This window comes from Pogonomyrmex barbatus, unplaced genomic scaffold, assembly GCF_055798465.1.
Source record: "Pogonomyrmex barbatus isolate J1 unplaced genomic scaffold, ASM5579846v1 scaffold21, whole genome shotgun sequence".
In the NCBI taxonomy this organism is placed as follows: domain Eukaryota; kingdom Metazoa; phylum Arthropoda; class Insecta; order Hymenoptera; family Formicidae; genus Pogonomyrmex; species Pogonomyrmex barbatus.
Genome location: NW_028297118.1, coordinates 428,240 through 448,295, shown reverse-complemented (window position 1 = coordinate 448,295; position 20,056 = coordinate 428,240). Strand labels below are relative to the sequence as shown.

At 38.1% G+C, this 20,056-nt stretch overlaps 1 long non-coding RNA gene and 1 pseudogene across 1 annotated transcript in view; one reads left to right on the top strand and one right to left on the bottom strand.

Annotated features, from left to right (window-relative positions):
- LOC148936460 (uncharacterized) overlaps window positions 1–20,056 on the top strand; it is a 275,063-nt gene that overhangs the window by 249,641 nt on the left and 5,366 nt on the right. The window lies entirely within an intron of this gene.
- LOC148936461 (uncharacterized) lies at window positions 925–3,080 on the bottom strand (annotated as a pseudogene).

Genomic DNA, 20,056 nt, shown 5'->3' with positions numbered 1-20,056 from the left:
TAATTATTTTTTATGTTATTATAGAATATTTAAAAGACTCCAAATAAAACATCTGAAAGACTCCAAATAAGATGTTTGAAAGACATCTGAAAAACGTCTAAAAAATGTCATTTATTGAAAAATAAGACAGTCTTTAAGATATCCCAAAGACGTCATCAAATCGGGTCAGTAAGACGCCTTAAAGACGTCTTTTTTTATAATTTAATAAAATGTCTTATAATATTTAAGATATCTTTTAGACATCTTTAAGACGTAATCATAATGTCCTCTAGAAAGTATACTTCGTATATCATAGTACATATGTCGAATTTTCTGAGAATATTAGTAATATACTGTCTGTATGATATTTTCCGAAAATTCGCAGATGCTACTTGTCCTGTTAGGATAAAATAACATATACACATTCACACACACGCATTGCGCGCGCGTATATTTCAATCGGTCTCTATGGAATTGATAAGTATTATACATCGCTTAATACAATTATTTGCAGACGAATAAGCGGAAATGTTTATACATTTTTTTTTATCGCAAAAATTAATATATGTTTAATATTTTCTATGTTTTCTATGACTTATGAAAAATGATTTGATATATTTTTATTTTTACACATTTAGTACTCACAATTCCTTACAAATTAATAATTGTTTCTTTTCGTTGGTTACAATTTCTGCTATATAGAAATATTTAATAACTAATAGCGATTCATATGTAATTAAAATTGTACTGTTATGTCTTTTCATTAATCTAGTATAATCAGAATCATGAAAAAGACAATTTTTTATTATAAAATGATGACAAATCAATGCTATATTTTTAACTGATTCGTTTAAAAGTTCTTCAACAGCAATTTGCTCCATTAAGGAAAACTTTATTTTATTTAAAGAATCAAATGTTCGCAAAGAATTTTCGTATATGCATTTTTTAATTCAGCATTCTTTCAGAATGAAAAACCGCTTTTCTTTCTCTGTTACAGTTTGGGTGGTCAAAAACTGAACTTTGTTTTACATATCTCAAACAAGAATAAAATTTGCAAATCTGTTCCGGAATATACCGTTGGAATGGTACGTTGAGTACCGTTAAAGAATATTTATAAAGTGTGATTAAAATCTTCGTATGAAAAGGTTGATCACGCCCACAAAGCGCCAAATTTTTTGACAGCTTCTGGAATGTGTAACATCAAGTGTACTTTGTAATTTATAAAACTTTGACCATATAATTTTTCAGTATTAAATACAAATTTTCAAAGTGCTAATGTGGCAATGATAAAATTTTTAGGAGATATTTTTGTGCTCATAAAGACATGCATGCAGACAAACAACCAATTTTTAAAAACGTATTTTTTTGGCATCGGTCCCTTCAAAGAAATTAGGGAGTAGTATAAAACAAAATTTTTATATTCAGAAGTATTACATTTCCATAACTTTACTTGTATGATTGATCGAGGTATTTCGGAATACTTTCGGTACTTTCGAGTTATTTCGGATGTAGAAGTTTCATACTTGTTAATCTTTCATTAAAATATGCTTCATGCATTACGCAAGCACCAATCTTTATCATGATTATTGGGATTAAACCATGTTATTAGAAATTGTTTAATTACACCTTCTGTCAGACTGTGCAAATAGTCTGAGAATGACGAAATGATATTAAATAGTGGTATAAGTGCATGGATGAACGTTTGACATCGTTTATTAATTTATTCTTTTTCTCTATTCAGCATGATATTCATAACTTTTTTTACGATCTATTCAGCATGATATTCATTACTTTTTTAAAGATCTTATATTTCTACAATACACTTCCATTTTGTCCTACGCAAATCTGTTTTGCTTTGTGATAGCAGTATGAACATCCATATTTGCCATTAAACTGTGTCATACACTGAATCGCTGGTCTAGCAACAATATCGACCGAAACAACCAGTGTATGAACTTTTATAAGGAAGTTCTTTATGAATAAATGTCGTACTTTAAAGCCTTTAGAATATAAATTTATCAGTTCATCTATCAGTAAATCTATCAACAAAAGGTTGAAGGAAAACATTCATAGGAGGTTTATTTGAATCAAACCTGTTGTGTGGATCATTTCGGGGAAGGATTGGCGAAGGAGTCGGTTGTAGGATTTCATTGTCAAACACGACTACTTTCTGTTTCTCAATAAGCTTTATTAAACTGTATACTTTGCACTTATTAATTCGACCGTGACAGACGTGACGGCAATACAAAATCTTAACGAATCCTGCTCCTAACATTAGTTTCCCGTTTTATCCTGTTTCAGGCGGCCGGTCCTTGCAGCGTAATCATAATGATCGTCAGCATTCGCGGTATATTTCTGGGTCGCGCGGCAGCTTTCCGCGTAAAGACCGCGCAATCCGATTTAGCAATTGAGTAACTCAGGATATAAGATTAAGTAGAGCAGTTATAAAATAAATACAAACGGTTACAATTTAGCAATCATTATCAGTTAATAAAAGTAATAATAATCGGATAATAAAGTGTCGCTCGCTTGCCACAATCCGCTTCGTCAACAGTGGGCGCAATTGTGTTCTTAGCGCTCGCGACAAATCACAAACTAACTAGCAACATTTGTTTTTTTCAAACACAATAAGGCAGTTTATTGATTGCTACTAAAATGGCCATAAAGAGGAAGAATTAAATAACTGTACACCATATTCCATATTCTATTGAATGGTAATATCATTCCCTCCAATGACATTTTTTGCCTTTACGACAGTTTGCGGTATACTTTACCACTGATAATATCACTTTCTTCCTCACTTTCCTGCCGAAATTGCAGGAAGATTTCAGAATTAATTATATCAATCAGCTCTTTAAGCAGAATATATATAAAAAATTTCTTTTTTCAGTTGCGTTGGTTTATATTATTCTGAACAATTATCGTATTTTATAATAACGTAATCTTCATTGCATTTTATAATAACGTAATCTTCATTACTAACATTTAAAATAATTACCCTAATAGCACATGATATCATTAGAATATTCTACACTCGTATTGAAAGTACTGTGGTCATACGTACTATTGCCTAATATCACCAGAGAACATTCATATGACATCTTGATAATATCATTTCTCGTATATTCTTAAGATTTCTCGTATATTCTTCAGAATATACCGAATATATCTTAACAGTATGTGATATCGAATATTCTACATTTATACTGAATGTTATGTCGATGATTCAAGATCATTTTTCGTCTTTCGACGTCAGTGTACTAAATAATGATGTAAAATAAACTAAGTAATCTTTGTCATAAAGTATTATCATCATAAATATATCATCATTTAATCATCATTTTTAAGTCATTTTTAATGAATAAATAATAAAATAACATTATTAATTACTATTTTTCTTAATTAACTGTAATATATAAATAAAAAAGATATTTACCATATTTAATAAAATTATTAACAAATTCATAAAAAAGTAAACAAATATATATAACAATTAAAATATATAACAATTTTCTAAACAATTTTCATAAGAAAAGTAATTCTCATTAAACATAATATTCACGGCTCTAAATATGTAATTAAATTATCTAGAATTATATGTGGAATCGAGATTTTAAAATTGATTATCATTTATACGACAATATATCTTAATAGCACTCGTCTATTCTGAGAACGTTCCATGGGATATCATACAAGTATATTCGAGATATTCTCCGAACATTCACAATACGTACTGCGATATACTGTAGAATGTACCTAAATCATTACTATCGCTCACTAACATAGTACTGGAGAATATCCCACAGTATGGCCATAGGATGAAAATGGTTTAAAAACAGTATATCATGTAGGGCATAAGAGTGTTACGTCCAACCCGAGGTAAATATATTTTTATATATATTTTTTTCTTAATGGATGGGGCTTGGAAGGACGCTCCAAATATCCTCTCGCAGGTGGCCGCGCTGAGGCGTCCCTACGAGTCGGATACACTGTGCAGAGCCACGAGTGCGAGTCAACGTCTTGAAAAAGACGCTATGACTTCGACTGCGTGACGTGCGTCCGTCGGTCCGTAATTTAGGCAAGAGAATTTAATCTCTTTTGCCAGGGACAGGACCATGCGCGAATCTTGGGATAACGAGGAATGAAAGAGGGAGCGAATAACTAAACGATAAATAATTTAAATTTTACATATAATTAATAAAATTAAAATTTTAAAACGATACAAAGTTAGTCACGTATCAAGATCGTATACAAGATCGTACATTAGCTACAAGATCGTATCATTATATTGTATCATTATATTTTATTTTTACGTTGGAATATATTCATTGACGATATATTTACAAAAATATAAAATAAGAAGGGTGTTACGTACAGAAACTCGGGTGTTCCTAAAATTGACGGATGTATCGTTAGGTTTAGTATTTTTAATTTGTTATTAATCTATTTTAAATTGTATGTTGTTGACTGTGTGTGTGTGGTTGTTCTGAGAGGAGGTCGGGTTTTCGCTAGTGAGGTTTAGGGGAGGAGGGGAAGGAATCCGTAGTTCACAGAACTCGTCCAAGGATTTCTGGGTACGGAAATCTGAGTATGTCTGGAGGTCATGGCGCTCTGGGAAGAGTACACTGAAATCTGGGGGTGATCCAGATTCAGCTGGTTTGATCGGGGAATAGGATGGAGGAGAAATGTGTAAATAATGGGGTCTCCTGCTGGAACAACTTGTGGTTTCTTGATGTATTAAAACCTCGGATGTCCCAGGCAAAGGATAGCTTCCCGTCTGGCGAGCTCGCTTGTTCCGACGGTAACGGAACCTCTTCAGGGCTCGCCTCCGTCTTTGAGCGTCGGAGAGTATGGATGATGCAGCTTTCACTAAAAGGAATGGATTTGGAATATGAAGGAAATGTCATTAGTCGCGAACCTTAAGGCTATCTCTGAAATATTTCAGGAAACCGAGAGATCCGAGAGGAGAGAAATGAAAAAAAAGGAAAAAGAAAATTGTAAGAGAGGAGAGAAAAGCCAAAAGAATAGATTTCCTGAGTTACTCGACAGCCATGAACCTGCTGAGTGCTCCGCAACGCATAGAGAGCCCGAGAGGTTCGACGGCTGAAGCCAACAGGGAAGAAGCAGATTTTTGTCAAACTATTCGGCAGCCATGAACCTGCTGAGTGCTCCGCAACGCATAGGGAACCCGAGAGGTTCGACAGCTGAAGCAAAGAAAGAAAGAGAAAAGAAAAAGAAAAGGGAGTAGACGTGTAAGGAGAACGGCAGAGGATAGAAAGGATGAATGAGAAAGTATAAGGAGAAGAGACCCGAAAATTATTATTAAGGGAATCTTTTATGTGTAATTAAACTTATTTTTATTCTGTAGAGTTGAGATCTGCGAGATGAAGGCGGTAATAGTGTCGTCAGGAAACTTGATCGCTTGTTCTTGTTGATTGTTTTCAACTGACACCGACTAAATTATTGATAACCTGAATTATCGACAAACTGGTAAACTGAAATGTTCCGACCGTGTAAAGAAATAGGACGTAGCAGATAGAGTGAAATCCGTGCCTTTAAGGGCACTATATATATATGATTTCGTTGAGGAAAACATCTGTACACGTATTGTTTTTCCGTGATTAGGATAATAGGGATTATCCGCTTAGCTAAATTCTTAGTAATCGACTCTCGGAAGAGATTAGTTGCGTAGCCGTCGCGATGGTAACACAACATGTGTCATTCGTTTATCTGCTTAACTAAATTCTAATAACTGATATCCGAAAGAGAAGAGTCGCACAGTCATCAAGATGTAACGTCGGTGTACTTCAGCGATTAAGATAATAAGGATTATCCGCTTAGCCGAATTCTAGAAACCGACCTCCGGAAGAGATCAGTTGTGTGATCGTCGCGATCTAACAGAGTAACAGAACATGCGTCACTCGTTTATCCGCTTAATTAAATTCTAATAACAGATACCCGAAAGAGAAGAATCGTGCAGCCGTCACGACGTAACAAGAGTATCCCAGACAGCCATATATCGTGAAAATCTATAATATACGTGACACCTCTTATGGAAAATAAGTGAAAAAAATGAAAAAAAGTAATGAAAAATTTTTTATCTTGTATCATTACATGTTTTTAAAACGGTCACCCATCTTACTTGGAATCCTGCTCGATGCTTAATTTCTATAATGGAATAAAACCTGCAATTGAAATGATAATATAAATAAACACTTTTGATATAAAATTGATAGATCTGGTTAATAAATGCTACTATATTGTCATATAAATAGTCTTAATTTTAAAACCTCGATTGCATATGTAATTCTTGTAGATAATTAAATTACATATATAAAGCCGTGAACTTATACTATGTTTAATGAGAATCATTTTTATTATGAAAATTGTTTATAAATTGTTGTATATATTTTGTTTACGTGTTTATGAATTTGTTAATAATTGTATTAAATATGGGAAATATTTTTCTTATATATATATATATATATATATATATATAATATATATATATATATATATATTTATATATATATATTATATATTAGTTAATTAAGAAAGATAGTAATTAATAATGTTATTTCGTATTATTTATTTCATTAAAAATAACTTAAAAATGACGATTAAATGACAATATATTTATGAAAATATTTCGTGACAAATGTTACGTTCATTTTACGTCGTCTTTTAGTACACTGACAAAAAATGATCTTAAATCATGGTCATAATGACGTCATCTTGCTACTTGGGATACATAGAATTTATATGAATAATCTAATATATTCGGTATGATCACAGTATATTTAGTATAAATACAGAATATTCGTATGAGATCGTGTGTTGATAGGATATTCAGTATATTCTGAAGATGAGCTTAAGAATATACGAGAAATGATATATCATCAAAATGTCATATGAATGTTCTCTGTGTTGTACCCCGGATGGGCTACAACAATAATATTAGAGATAGTCGGGTTCGTTAAGCCTAAGGAGTTGGAACTCCGAGCAGGATCAAAAGAATGGAAGGAAATCTTCTTGAAATCACTAACACACTTTCTTTATTTTTACTGGTTTATTTAATAATTGCACACTTTCTTGAATTTAGTATTGCTTATTTTATTTCTTTACACACGGTTAAACGTCGGCGGGCGGCTCGGCGCGTATCGCGTTACTCTGGCGGCCGACGACCGAATATGTCACCTGAGACGCTGATAGTACGGCTCGCGTGAACTTCGCCGCACTCTTGTAATATCTTGCGCGATAATTTATAATAACGATTCCGAACGACACGTTATGCTTGATTCTTGACTCTTGACTCTTTACTCTTGACTCTCTCGATTCCGCCTTGTGTAACCGGTTATATAGTCTGATCGATGTCCGATCAGCATTCTGATCGATTGCGTCGATTGGTTGCGTGATATTGATTAATCAATATTACGCTCGGTTTGATCATCAAATTTAGGAATTTGCTGATAGGCTTTTTCGCAATGTTCTCGCGTAATGCATTTCTGCGGTCTTTCGAAAGACTGGTCGCAATTCATGCGACCTAATTTTGTTGTCATGCGGACTACTTTTATTATTGGTTATTATTTTATTATTGGTTGTAGATCTGGCTACAACATCTGGTATATTAGGCAATAGTATGTATGACCACAGTACTTTCAGTACGAGTAGAATTCGAATGATATCATGTGCTATTAGAGCCTTATGCATGCTCTACATGATATACTGTTTTTAAACCATTTTTATCCTATGATTGCGGAATATTTTCCAGTACATATTACGGATTAAGTTAGTGAGCGGTAACCTTCTAAATATATTTCACAGTATATCATAGTACGTATTTCGAATGTTTGGAGAATATCTCGAAATTACTTGTATGATGTCCCGTGGAACATTCTCAGAATAGACGAATGCTATTAGGGTAGATAGGTTAGATTAGTTTAAGTTTTAATATATAGAGTTAAATTATAATTGTATCTTTTATATTCTGGAAATATATGTTTTTATTTGTATTTTTATATTAAAAAATATGTCAAATGTATTATACATGTTATGTATATTATATTGTATATATAAACATATTTTATGTAATATTTAAAGCATTTCGCCTTAAATATTATGTCTATACATAATGTAATCTTAAAAGTAATCTAAATAATATTAATACAAAGATCGACCTTTTTGTTCAAAGCACGAAAGAGAAAAAAATAATATAAAATGACCGTCATCCTTTTCAAAAACAAGTTTAAAATTATGAAATATAAACAAAATTAAATATCTTTATACGTAACAAAATGAACCTCGCTTAATGTTATTCGTACATTTGAGCTAAATTCTATGACATGTCCCGCAAAAAATCTATCCTCTTTTAAATCATGTCGACGAGTTAAAAATTAAAAAAAAAAATAAAGAAGTATTGTAACAAATAACATTTATTTCTGATCACATATAACAAAAAAATAGATTGATAGACAAAAAAATAAAGACGGAATGTAATGAACATTTTCTATTTCCTGGAATTTTCTAAAATATTTTCTGCTTCTTTTTGTTTTCTTTTCTCATGCGTTCTTTTGTGGTTTGCAAGTCATGTTTTCATTGGGACTGTAATTTCCTCATTTGTTACATTGAATGTAACTTGAATTACATCTAACATTTTTTTCATTAAATCTTTATTATTTCTTAATAAAATAGAACAAATATATGGTGCATTTTTTATGTTGATAATTCAGTATATGCTTTATTGGTGTATGATGGACAGAATAGTTGCAATAATTTTTTATTGGAATTCGTGAAACTCATATTTTGATGGAATTTGAGTATAAAATTAATGAGTGGTATTTGAAAATGTTTAATATAAAAAAGAAATAAGAAGTTAGATAAACGATTCAAATATAATATTAAAAATTTATTAATAGACAATCAATAATCATAGATTTCTCACCTCAATACTATATTATATTTGTTATATGTCTTCAGTGATTAAAAATTACTTACTTAATATAAATATTTTATAAGAAATTATAAAAACTATTTAACCAGACAACAAAAAAGTGAAAATCGAGATATAAGATGTCTTAAAAATGTTGAAATATATTTATTTTCATAACACTGCACCACTTATAAATTTGAAATTATTTTTATTGTAAAAATCATATATAAAAGTCACATAAAAAATAGAAAAATTACATAAAATGCGAATATAAAGCCTCCCCCCAGCAGGTCGATCCCGATCCAGGATCGTAGCCGCCGCCTGCGACATCGTCTGGTAGGCCCTCGCAAGTGCGATCCTGCGCTACGCCTGCCTCTAGTGGAGACTCTGTTTATTCTCCACCACCACGTGGAGGTGACTCGTAAAGGGCCATCACATGGATGGTGTTCGCATAGAGGTATCTAGTTTTGACGCCCGGATCTGCCAAGTTGGATAGGAGGCGGCAAAGCTTATTGGCTGCCGTCTCCATCCTGGAAGCCAGGAGGTCGAAATGTCTCCTGAATCCCCATCGGCCATCTAGAGTGAGGCCCAGATACTTAAGATAGGGCCCCACCTCCGCGGGAACTGTACCGACCAGCACCCTTGTAGGGGGGAAGAGGGGCACGGAGGCCATTATGTATGAACATGGCCTCCGTCTTGTGGGCGGCCCACCTCCAGCCGTGGCACTGATCACGCGCACGGCCTTATTGGCCGCCGTCAGAGCACTCCCCTAGTCTTCCTCCCCCCCCCGGCCATCACAAACATGTTATCCGCATAGCATATGACGTGGCAGCCAGGAGGAAGGGTAAGCCGCAATATCCTGTTGAACGCGAGGTTCTACAACAGAGGCCCCAGTACGGACTCCTGTGGAACTTTGCACGTGACGCTGGAGTCCGTCCGTCGATGTACTCCAGCACCCTGTCATGGAAATAACCGCTTAGCACCTTTTGGAGGTACTTCGGGAGGCGGTGATACTCCGTCGTTTCCCTTATTCTGTCTCAGGGGAGAGAATTGAACGCGTTGGAGATGTTTATGGACACCAAAAGCGCAACTCCTCTCCCCCTGCCGCAGTAATGGCCTCCGTGAGGGACTTTACGCGATCGATTGCATCTATCGTTGATCCCCCGCGGAAGCCATACTGTTCCTCCACTAGATCGCGGTCACTTCCGGACATATGCTGGACGACGCGGGTTGTGTCTACGAACACAGTCCCCCGTCCTTTCCAGATAATCCTCAAATTGGGCAAGGCTCCAGTTCGGGGAGGCGTAGCAGCCCACGTCGCCCCTACTTTACTGCTACAAAATCACCCTCCCTCTCTCATAAGGAGCAGGGGGTAGACACAATCGGCTTCGCCACACGATCGCCATCGTAGCCCTCCGGTCCCCGAACCAGTGAGAATGATCCTCAGGGATCCGGTAGGGTTCGGCGGCGATATCAATTCCGCAACCATGGTCTACAATGCTGTGGACAAAGAGGTCCTGAGCCCCAGATATGATTTAGGCTAGCCTGGAGGAGGCTCATTATTCAGGCGTTTATGCGTCCTCCAGGCTTACATCTATGGGCTCTCCCTTGTTGTGGGAAGAGCCCCGCATAAGTTAAGAGCGGGGAACCGCGCCTCCTCTCGTTGGATGCTCCTCGCGACGTCGACCACCTTGGAGAGGGGGGAGAGAAGGGATTCCGCCTCTTCTCCTTTGGATTGCTAGGCATCCTTTACTCACCACCCGGTGATCAGCCTTTCCCGCATCTCTGCACATGGGATACCTATCGAGACCGTTGCACTGACTGGCCCAGTGGCTCGTGTAGCTGCCGCAGTAGCACATTCCGCTGCGGTCCACTTCGCTACCATAGGCGTACCCCATGCCCATGCATTTAAAGCACTGCAGAGGCCGTACCGCCAGTCGCTCGACGCGGATCACCATCCACGACTATCCTGCCTTCTGCGACTAGCGCATTTGCCATAAGAGGCAGCGCACCCCAGCAGGTCCCCAGTCCGCCGGATACGCGCCTAATCTCCCCAACCCTTATATGGGCCTCCTCCACCCCACATCGGGTCGCGACCACCTTCGTGACTTTATCCGAGGTCACGGAATCATCCAGGCTCTTAATGCGGATATCTGCAATTTTCTCCGGCCGCTGGATTTTATTGTCCTCGCGGCCGGAGAAGGCCTTCCTCACTTTTGGGCCAAGGTATCCGCCTTGACCGGGGATCTCTAATACAATAGCCCCGGTCACGAACGTATGCCAAGAGCCTTCAGACTTATCTCCTGACGGACGTGGCGCATCGCCTCTTCATATCTCCTAGGAGGGCAGGTCAACGTAATCACCGCTAAACCTAGAGGCTTCTTTCTCGGGGTCCTCCCTTCCTTCTTGGGAGGGATCCACTCCGAAGGAGGATTCTTCCTCCCCACTTGTTGCGCTTGTTGCGCAGAGGGCTTCCTCCTCTTACTTGGAGGAGGGAAGGAGAGAAGGGGAGGCGGTGTTAGGATTTTGGTTAACTGGGGATCCCCGGGTGTATCACCCTTTCCGTTTCCTCCTTTCTTGTTCTTGGGAAGGAGGGGTAGTCCCATTAATTAGATCTCTCTCTCTTCACTCTCTCCTTCCGATCTCCTCAGGCCTTTCCCCCAGCCGTATTGGTCTGGGGGCCAGGGGGTCAAGAGAGGCGGCATGGAGGAACTCACCTCCATGCTGCAAAGAATCGCGAGGAAGATCTTCCTTAGAGCACCCTCAAGGTCCTCCATAGTGAGAGGCTTCTCTTCCCTCCTCTACCCCGGCGGGTCCCAGGGCCGGTCCGACGGGACCCGCGATAACTGTAGGTAGCGTCTCCCTCAGCCTCGGTCTAAGGACCAGGGAGTCGGGGGAAGGATTCCCACGCTAACAATGCGTGGTCCTCTCTCTCTCTCCCCATTCCCAGCTCCACAGAAGAACTGGGGAGGGAGGGGGTCACCCATTCCCATCCCCGTATCTTCCCTCCCATCTCCGAAGGGCCCAGCGGATCCCCCGGCCGCGGGGTCGGGGAATTTGGGTCTGCGGAACTGTATTTCTCGCAGTTCCGTCCTCGCATCCCTAGCTCCTCGACAGTCGAGTGGAGGTCTTGGTTGTCCCGCTACAATTGGCGGATCTCCTCCTTCAGGATCCTCCGTCTCTGACTGAACCCTCCGCCTCCAAGGTGTAGAGAATCTCGCAGGCGGCCATCTCTGCTGTGGCATTTCAGAGGAGCTTTTTCCACTTCCCCTTTAAATTTTTGGAGCCCTCGTGCAGATGCCTTACCTGCCGCCGGGCCTATCTTGAAATAAGTCGACTCCAGTGGCATCTAGGCCGTGAGCTCTGCCTCGGAATATGTCCAAGTAGCCTCACAGCCCATCTATACCATAGTCGTTAAGGGGGCTTTGGGCCCTGCTACGGAATATGTCCGAGCGGCCCAATTAAACCCCTAGCCAACCCAAACCCCCCCCCTCTCCCTGGATGAAGCACTGTCCCCCCTGCGGCGTGTGTCTGCCGATCGACCTCACGGTGACGCGTCTGCGGGAGCATCCGCGTCGACACAGGGAGCAGACTTCTTCCTATCAATGCTGTGCCACCGGGTGATTGTAGTCAGGGCCGCCTATCCCTACCGGCATAAGCCTCCGAAGAGACCCCCGATTCTACTGAGGGACCGGATCCAGAGTAGGTTCCTCTGCTACGGCGGCAAGAATCCGCACGGCGCGCGCTTAGATCCTGACCCCTCGCATTCGGGCATACCCGGCGTTAAATCCCGGTACTGCCAACAGGTAGGACAGGGAGTCCCCTCATCACGACAAGATGGCGCGCCACGAGAGGGGATAAACATTGCGGACAGAAATAATATGTACGAAGTATGCTGTATTGAGTTGGCTCAGACCACGGTACGTGTTAGACGTATTATCTCGCGCTCTTGTTTATATCCTGAGTCCGCGTGTTACTGTATAATTTCACTCACCGTTTCTTTTCTAAATCTTCTCCTTAGTGGAAATTTGTATGACAAGTGTGGTGTAGGGCTCTCCCTCCCTGCATGTTGTGCAGAGGGCTTCTTCATTATGATATCTGGAACGGGTCACGTAACGGAGTTCCCGCCTACGACATCCAAGCATCTTGAATCCAGAATGTAATATCAATCGTCAAGAATCTCAAGTTTTTTTCTACTCTCATGTTATACAAAAGGTCATCTTTTTAAAAAATGAGCAAGCTATAGTTTTGAATGCCATCGAGGAAATTTCCATTAAAGAATACATCCTTGCGGTAGGCAACATTGTCAAACCCAACAACATTAGATTTTCTTCTCGTATTTCCAATAACCGTATGCTTCTACCTTACCGATGTCTCTCTTGTTCAATCTCTTACGAGGGTCAAAACCAATGTGAATATTAAAGGTCATGTTATAACAATTAGACCATTGATCTTAGAATCTAAGCGTGTTCTGTTGTCTAATGTTTGTTCTATTATATCTCATGATGTCATTATCAATAACCTTACCGACTTGAGTATAAAATGTACTGTGGGTATAAATTCGGCTATTTCTTTTATTAAGGCTTTTATTAAGGGTATTTCCGAGCCTGGATTTTCTCACATTCTTAGCTTCAGACAACAAGTATATATCTCCCCCAAAGATACTGACAAATTACCTGATGCTATTCAAATCATTTTTGATGATATGACTTATTGAATATATGTAACCGACATCCTGTCTGTTTTTTATGTAAAAAGGAGGGACATACTAAGAAATGTATTAATCTTAACCAGCTTAAAACTTCAGCTATAAATGTCATATCTCCGGAATCCGCAAATTATCCTCCATCAGACAAACAAATCGACGACTCTCCTTCTACACTTCTCACCGGAATCAATTAAAACATTTTTTAAAAGGCCACTGCCAGACAACAGCTCCGGAGCTTCGTGCATCACCTCTCTTGATTCTGTCGGTAACGTATTAACTTCTGTATCTGATAGTACTATTCGTGACAACTTTATTGTGCCGAATAAAACCACAAAAGTCACAAAAATTTCCTTCAGACAAGAGAAAAGTTAAGAAAAAAGAGGAAAACTCTAATGTTTCTTGTACTGCCGAGAAAATGGATTCTATGCTTTTAAAAGCAAAAGACATTTTAACCCTACAGCCGAAAGTGTTTACCATATCTTATGGCATGCTAAAAGATTTTCTCCTCAAATCAATGAATAATAAAAACACTATCTCGTTGGCTTCACAGTACATTTTAGATTTCTCTGTCATAATCATTTTGTTCAAGAAAATCTACCCACTCAAAGATAAATCAATCAAAAACAGAATCACGAGACTGAAAAAAAACTTGAGTTTTATTTATACTTGTCAAACTCATCAGATGAAATTTCGGGAACCTTAGTCTCAGACTTTGATCTCTCCAATGAAGCATTAAAAGAGGACCCGAATAATTGTTTTCTTCCGGCTCAAAACATTGCGACTACACATATTACTAAAAATGGTGACTATAACAAGAACATTTAAGTCTAATATTTTCTTCTGGAATGCCTGGAGGTGTGCGTCTCTACAAGCATCGTTTTGAGCGTTTTGAGATTCTATATATATATATATAGAAATTAGTATTATGTAATATATATATTCTTTCACTAGAATCTCTAATGTTCAATTCCAAATTATCCAGCCCTTCAATAGAATCATTTAAATTTGATAATCTGTCCACATCAATACTACTTGTATCATTCTGCTGGTCATTATCATTCATATTCATTCATCGGCATTATTGTGAGCTTTATGACATGACCTTTATGATATTTTATATATATATATAATATATTATAAAGGTCAGGTCATAAAGCTCACAATTGTTGTGCGGGTCGTTTCGGGGATCGATCAAGGAGTCGGCGGGAAAGAGGCGCTCACCATTTTGTTCGATACTAAATAAACTTTATTAAAAACTTGATACAGGTTGTCCTTTTTAATTCGGACCGTGACAGCACGGCGGATCTCGATGACCTCCTCCTAGTATCGGTCTCCCGTTTTTATCCTCTTCCAGGCGGCCGATCCTTGCCGTGTCATCAAAATGTTTGTCAGCGTTCGCGGTATATTTCTGGGTCGCGCGGCGGCTTTCCGCGTAAGGGCCGCGCAACCCGATTAGCAGTTGCTTCACGTGGAACGGTTACACAATATTTGCGCGATTAGCACGGTAGCGTTGGTAATCGCTATCGCTTGATAAAATAATAATTTGTTGGGTAAAGTATCGCTTGTCGCAATCCGCTTTGTCAGCGGTGGGCATGATTGTGTTCTCGGCGCTCGCGACTCCCTCCCCCTGATAGAAGGGAATCATGGAGGGTTTCGAATTCCATGTGTCCCTTACTTGGGAATCATGGACGGTTTCGAATTCCATGTGTCCCTTACTTGGCGCTCGCGACAATACCATGCTTGAACACCATGCGACGTCACAATTAAAAATTGAAAGTTGGTCCTAAATAGTAAAATCAAAAAAAGGGAAAAAACTAATCAAAGTTGACCAACATCAAAAAGTAATCAAACATGGATGGCAATAACGTATTAATCCAGAATGTGATAATAAAGATGACTAGAACTAAGCCAAGCAAAATAAAGTACCTTGAAGACAACCAGTGGCGCAAGTTGAATAATCGAAAATTACAATATGATATAATATAACAATCGATAAATGTGATAAAACACTGAAAGTCTGTGTAGGAATAAGATCAAGACCGACCTTGTACTAAATAAAAACTGAGTAGCATGATAAGGAGGGGATGTAATGTTAGGAGGGAGGGAATTTGTGGGAGGAGGATAAATTAAGGATAGGGAAGTAACAATTAGGTAAAGATCCGTATCACTTTGCTTATTTAGGCCGTAAAATTGTTTTTCTAATATGAATCATTTCCGAAATTCTTTTGTTCCAGGACGGTTCTTTGTCCAAAATTTTAATATTATTCCAATTAAATTCGTGACGCGATTCTCTTCTATGCATTGAAACGACCGAAGAAGAACTGTTGCATTTGTTAATATCTCAGAAATGCTCATTAATTCTTGTTTTAAGTAAGTAGTCTTTTTGTTTGACCAACATAAGTCGTATCGCAATCTTTGCAACTAATTTCATATACCACTTCCGGGCATGCTATCGGATCTAGTATGTCTTTGCCAGTTTTGATAAATGTGCTGAGGAAGTTAGTTATTGAATAAGCTAGTTGAAGATTGAACTTATTGGCTATACTACTGTGATCAAATATAAATGAGATTTTTAAATTTAAACTGCGCGGGTTCATCGATTCTGACAAATATTTTTTTGATTAAGTTGGTAGTACTGTCTTTGACATCTGTGTGAAATTTCATGTCATTCTCTTCATTTGTTTAATAGTGAACGCTCGTTTTTGTGAATATCCAAAAGTATTTTTTTCGATTTTTACGATGTGTGATTCTGTTGGGCAAAGAAATTTTATATTTTATTTTGTTTGCGGAATGAAATTTCTGCTACTGAAACGTTCAGAATATTGCAAAAGGCTTTTGGTGACCAGGCTCTATCAAGATCAAGACTATTTGACTGATATAAAATGTTGAAAGATGGTCGAGAAAGCGTAGAAAACGAACCACATCAAAGACGAAAACATCAACTGATGAACAACACGTGAAGCAAATCAAGGATTTGGTGCTCCAAAATCGTCGATTGACAATTAGAGAACTTGGCGATACTAAACATTTCATTTGGATCAGTCCAGACCATTTTGAAAGACCATTTGTCTTGAGAAGAGTCAAATCTTGTTCGGCTCCGAAAACACTCAATTTTTTGAAAAAACAGCGTCGCGTTGAAGTGTGTGAAACAATGATTTCTGACTACCAGGACAAGATGAAACGCATGATAACTAGAGATGAGACTTGAATCTATGCGTACGACCCGGAAACAACCGATCAATTGAGCGAATATCGCAAAAGATGAGGCAAGACCAAAAAGGTCGCGCCAAAGTCGCTCAAAAATCAAGGTTTTGTTAACAGTTTTCTTCGATTATCGTGGTGTGATGCATTATGAATTCCTTCCGCCGGGCCAAACTGTCAACAAGGAATATTATTTAAGTGTTATGCGTCGTTTGCGTGAAGCTATTCGCCTCAAGAGGCCAGATTTATGGGCAGACAACTCATGGTTTTTGCACCACGATAATGCGCCATCTCAGACTGCACTGGTTCTTCGTGACTATTTCGCCAAAAATTCGATCCATATTGTTTCACAACCACTGTATTCGCCTGATTTAGCACCGTGTGACTTCTGGCTATTCAGTAAACTCAAAAGATCGCTCCGGGGACACCGTTTTGAATCGATTAAGGAGATACAAGCCGAAACGAAGAAGGTATTGAAGGCCATTCCGGAAGAAGAGTTTTCAGAGTGTTTCGAGGATTGGAAAAAGCGTTGGCATAAGTGTATTGCATCGGGAGGGGATTATTTTGAAAGCGACGAATTTGATTTTGAAGAATAAATAAAGATTTTTCACTCTATAACAAAAATCTCGTTTATATTTGATCACAGTAATAATTGAAAATTTCTCAGATACAGATTTTTAAGGAACTGAGAAGAATGGTTTGCGAGAAGTGTAATTTTCGGAACTATCAATAATATCCACACTGGAATTAACGTTTGAACTCTGCAATTTTCTATGTGATAAATGTTTAATTCGATTATTAATCGTTGTGAAAATAAATTGCAAAGGATAAGAGTTGTTCAAAAGAATATTAATCGAATTTACCAAATTCTTGGTGTGGAATACAAGATGGGAAAGAAAGACTCTTCTATTAACCGTTCCGAAAACAACACCTCTTTTATGAGCTAACGGGGATGAGAGTGAAAATTGAGGTAGTCTGAAAAGTTTTGAGCCTTATGAAGATGACGATTACTCGTCAAAATCATTCTAGTACTACAATAATATATGCTTTGAAAGACTTTTGTGAAAATTTCAGCCATTTTGGACGCTCAGTTGTTGTTTGACAGTCATTTGTGTCAGTCAATGTCAGTGTTTTTGTAAAAATTGAATATCGTGCCGTGATTAAATTCTTACATTTGAAAGGCAATATGCCTGCGCAAATTAAAATCGAGTTGGACGCTGTTTACGGGGACTCTGCCTCATCATTTGCCATCGTAAAAAGATGGACAGCTGAATTTAAACGTGGTCGTACCAGTTTGACTGATGATAAGCGTTCGAGACGATCAAAAATTGCGACCACCGCTGATAACATCGAAAATGTTCACCAATGGTACTGGACGACCGTCGAATCAAGATTAGAGAGATAGCAGAGATTATGGACATATCGAAAAAACGCGTTTCTCATATATTGACTGAAGAATTGGATATGCGCAAGCTATCCGCGCGTTGGGTGCCGCGCTTGCTCACTTTGGACCAAAAATGAATTCGAATGAACATTTCCAAGGCCTTGTTGGAGTGGTTCAAGCGAAACGAGTCAGATTTTTTGCATCGATTCATAATTGTAGATGAAACTTGGATCCACCACTACACTCCAGAGACAAAAGAACAATCAAAACAGTGGACTGCAAAGGATGAACCTCCGAAAAAGGTGAAGACAGTCTATCAGCTAGGAAGGTAATGGCGACTGTTTTTTGGGATAGTCACGGAATTGTGTGTATCGACTATCTTGAAAAAGGTAAAACAATAACGGGAGCGTATTACGCATCATTACTGATAAGCTGAAGGCAAAAATTGCAAAAAAACGGCCGCATTTGAAGAAGAAGAAAGTGCTGTTCCATTAAGACAACACATCTGCTCACACTTTGGCGGTCGCCATGGCCAAAATTCACGAACTGCACTTCGAATTGATTGACCATCCACCGTATTCACCAGATCTTCCCAGCGATTTTTTCCTGTTTCCTAAGCTTAAAGTTTCGCTTGGAGGACAAAGATTTTCATCGAATGAGGAAGTCATCGCATACGTAAACGCCTGTTTTGCGGAACAAGACGCTAACTACTATTTGGAGGGGTTAAAGAGGTTAGAGTATCGATGGGAAAAGTGTATCGACTTAAAAGGAGATTATATTAAAAAATAAAACTATTTGACCGAAAAATATTTGTTTCTATGTTAGGCTCAAAACTTTTCAGACTTCGTATCTACCTGAGGTATCTATCTTCCTATTGATCTCCCGTTCTACATCAGATACATTGACGACATTCTATTAGCCTCTCCTCCTAACCATCTTGAGGATATTTTATACAATTTCAATTCATATCATGACAGATTACAATTCACTATGGAGATCGAGAATGATGGCCGTATCAGCTTCCTTGATACCTTGCTAATAATTAAAGAGGGAATTATTATTTTCGACTTGTACAAAAAACCAATTAACTCAGGCAGATACCTCAATTTTCACTGTCACCATCCGTTAACTCATAAAAGAGGTGTTGTTTTCGGAATGGTCGATAGAACAGTCTTTCTTTTTCATCCTGTATTCCACACCAAGAATCTAGTAAATTCGATTAATATTCTTCTGAACAATTCTTACCCTCTGCAATTTATTTTCACTATGATTAATAATCGAATTAAATATTTATCACATAGAAAATTGTAGAGTTCAAATGTTGATTCCGGTATGGATACCATTTATAATTCCGAAAATTACACTCCTCGCAAACCGTTCTTCTCAGTTCCTTACGTCAAAAACGTATCTGAGAAATTTTCAACTTTAGCCAATAGATTCAATCTTCAATTAGCTTATTCAATAACTAACTCCCTCAGCATATTTATCAAAACTGACAAAGACACTAGATTCGAAGCATATCCATAAGTGGTATATGAAATTAGTTGCAAAGATTGCGATGCGACTTATGTTGGTCAGACAAAAAGACTACTTATTTAAAACAAGAATTAATGAGCATTTCCGAGATATTAACAAATGCAACAGTTCTTCTTCAGTCATTTCAATGCATAGAAGAGAATCGCGTCACGAATTTAATTAGAATAATATTAAAATTTTGGACAAAGAACCGTCCTGGAACAAAAGAATTTCGGAAATGATTCATATAAAAAAACAATTTCATGGCCTAAATAAGCAAAGTGACACGGATCTTTTACCTAATTGTTACTTCCCTATCCTCAATTTATCATCCTCCTCC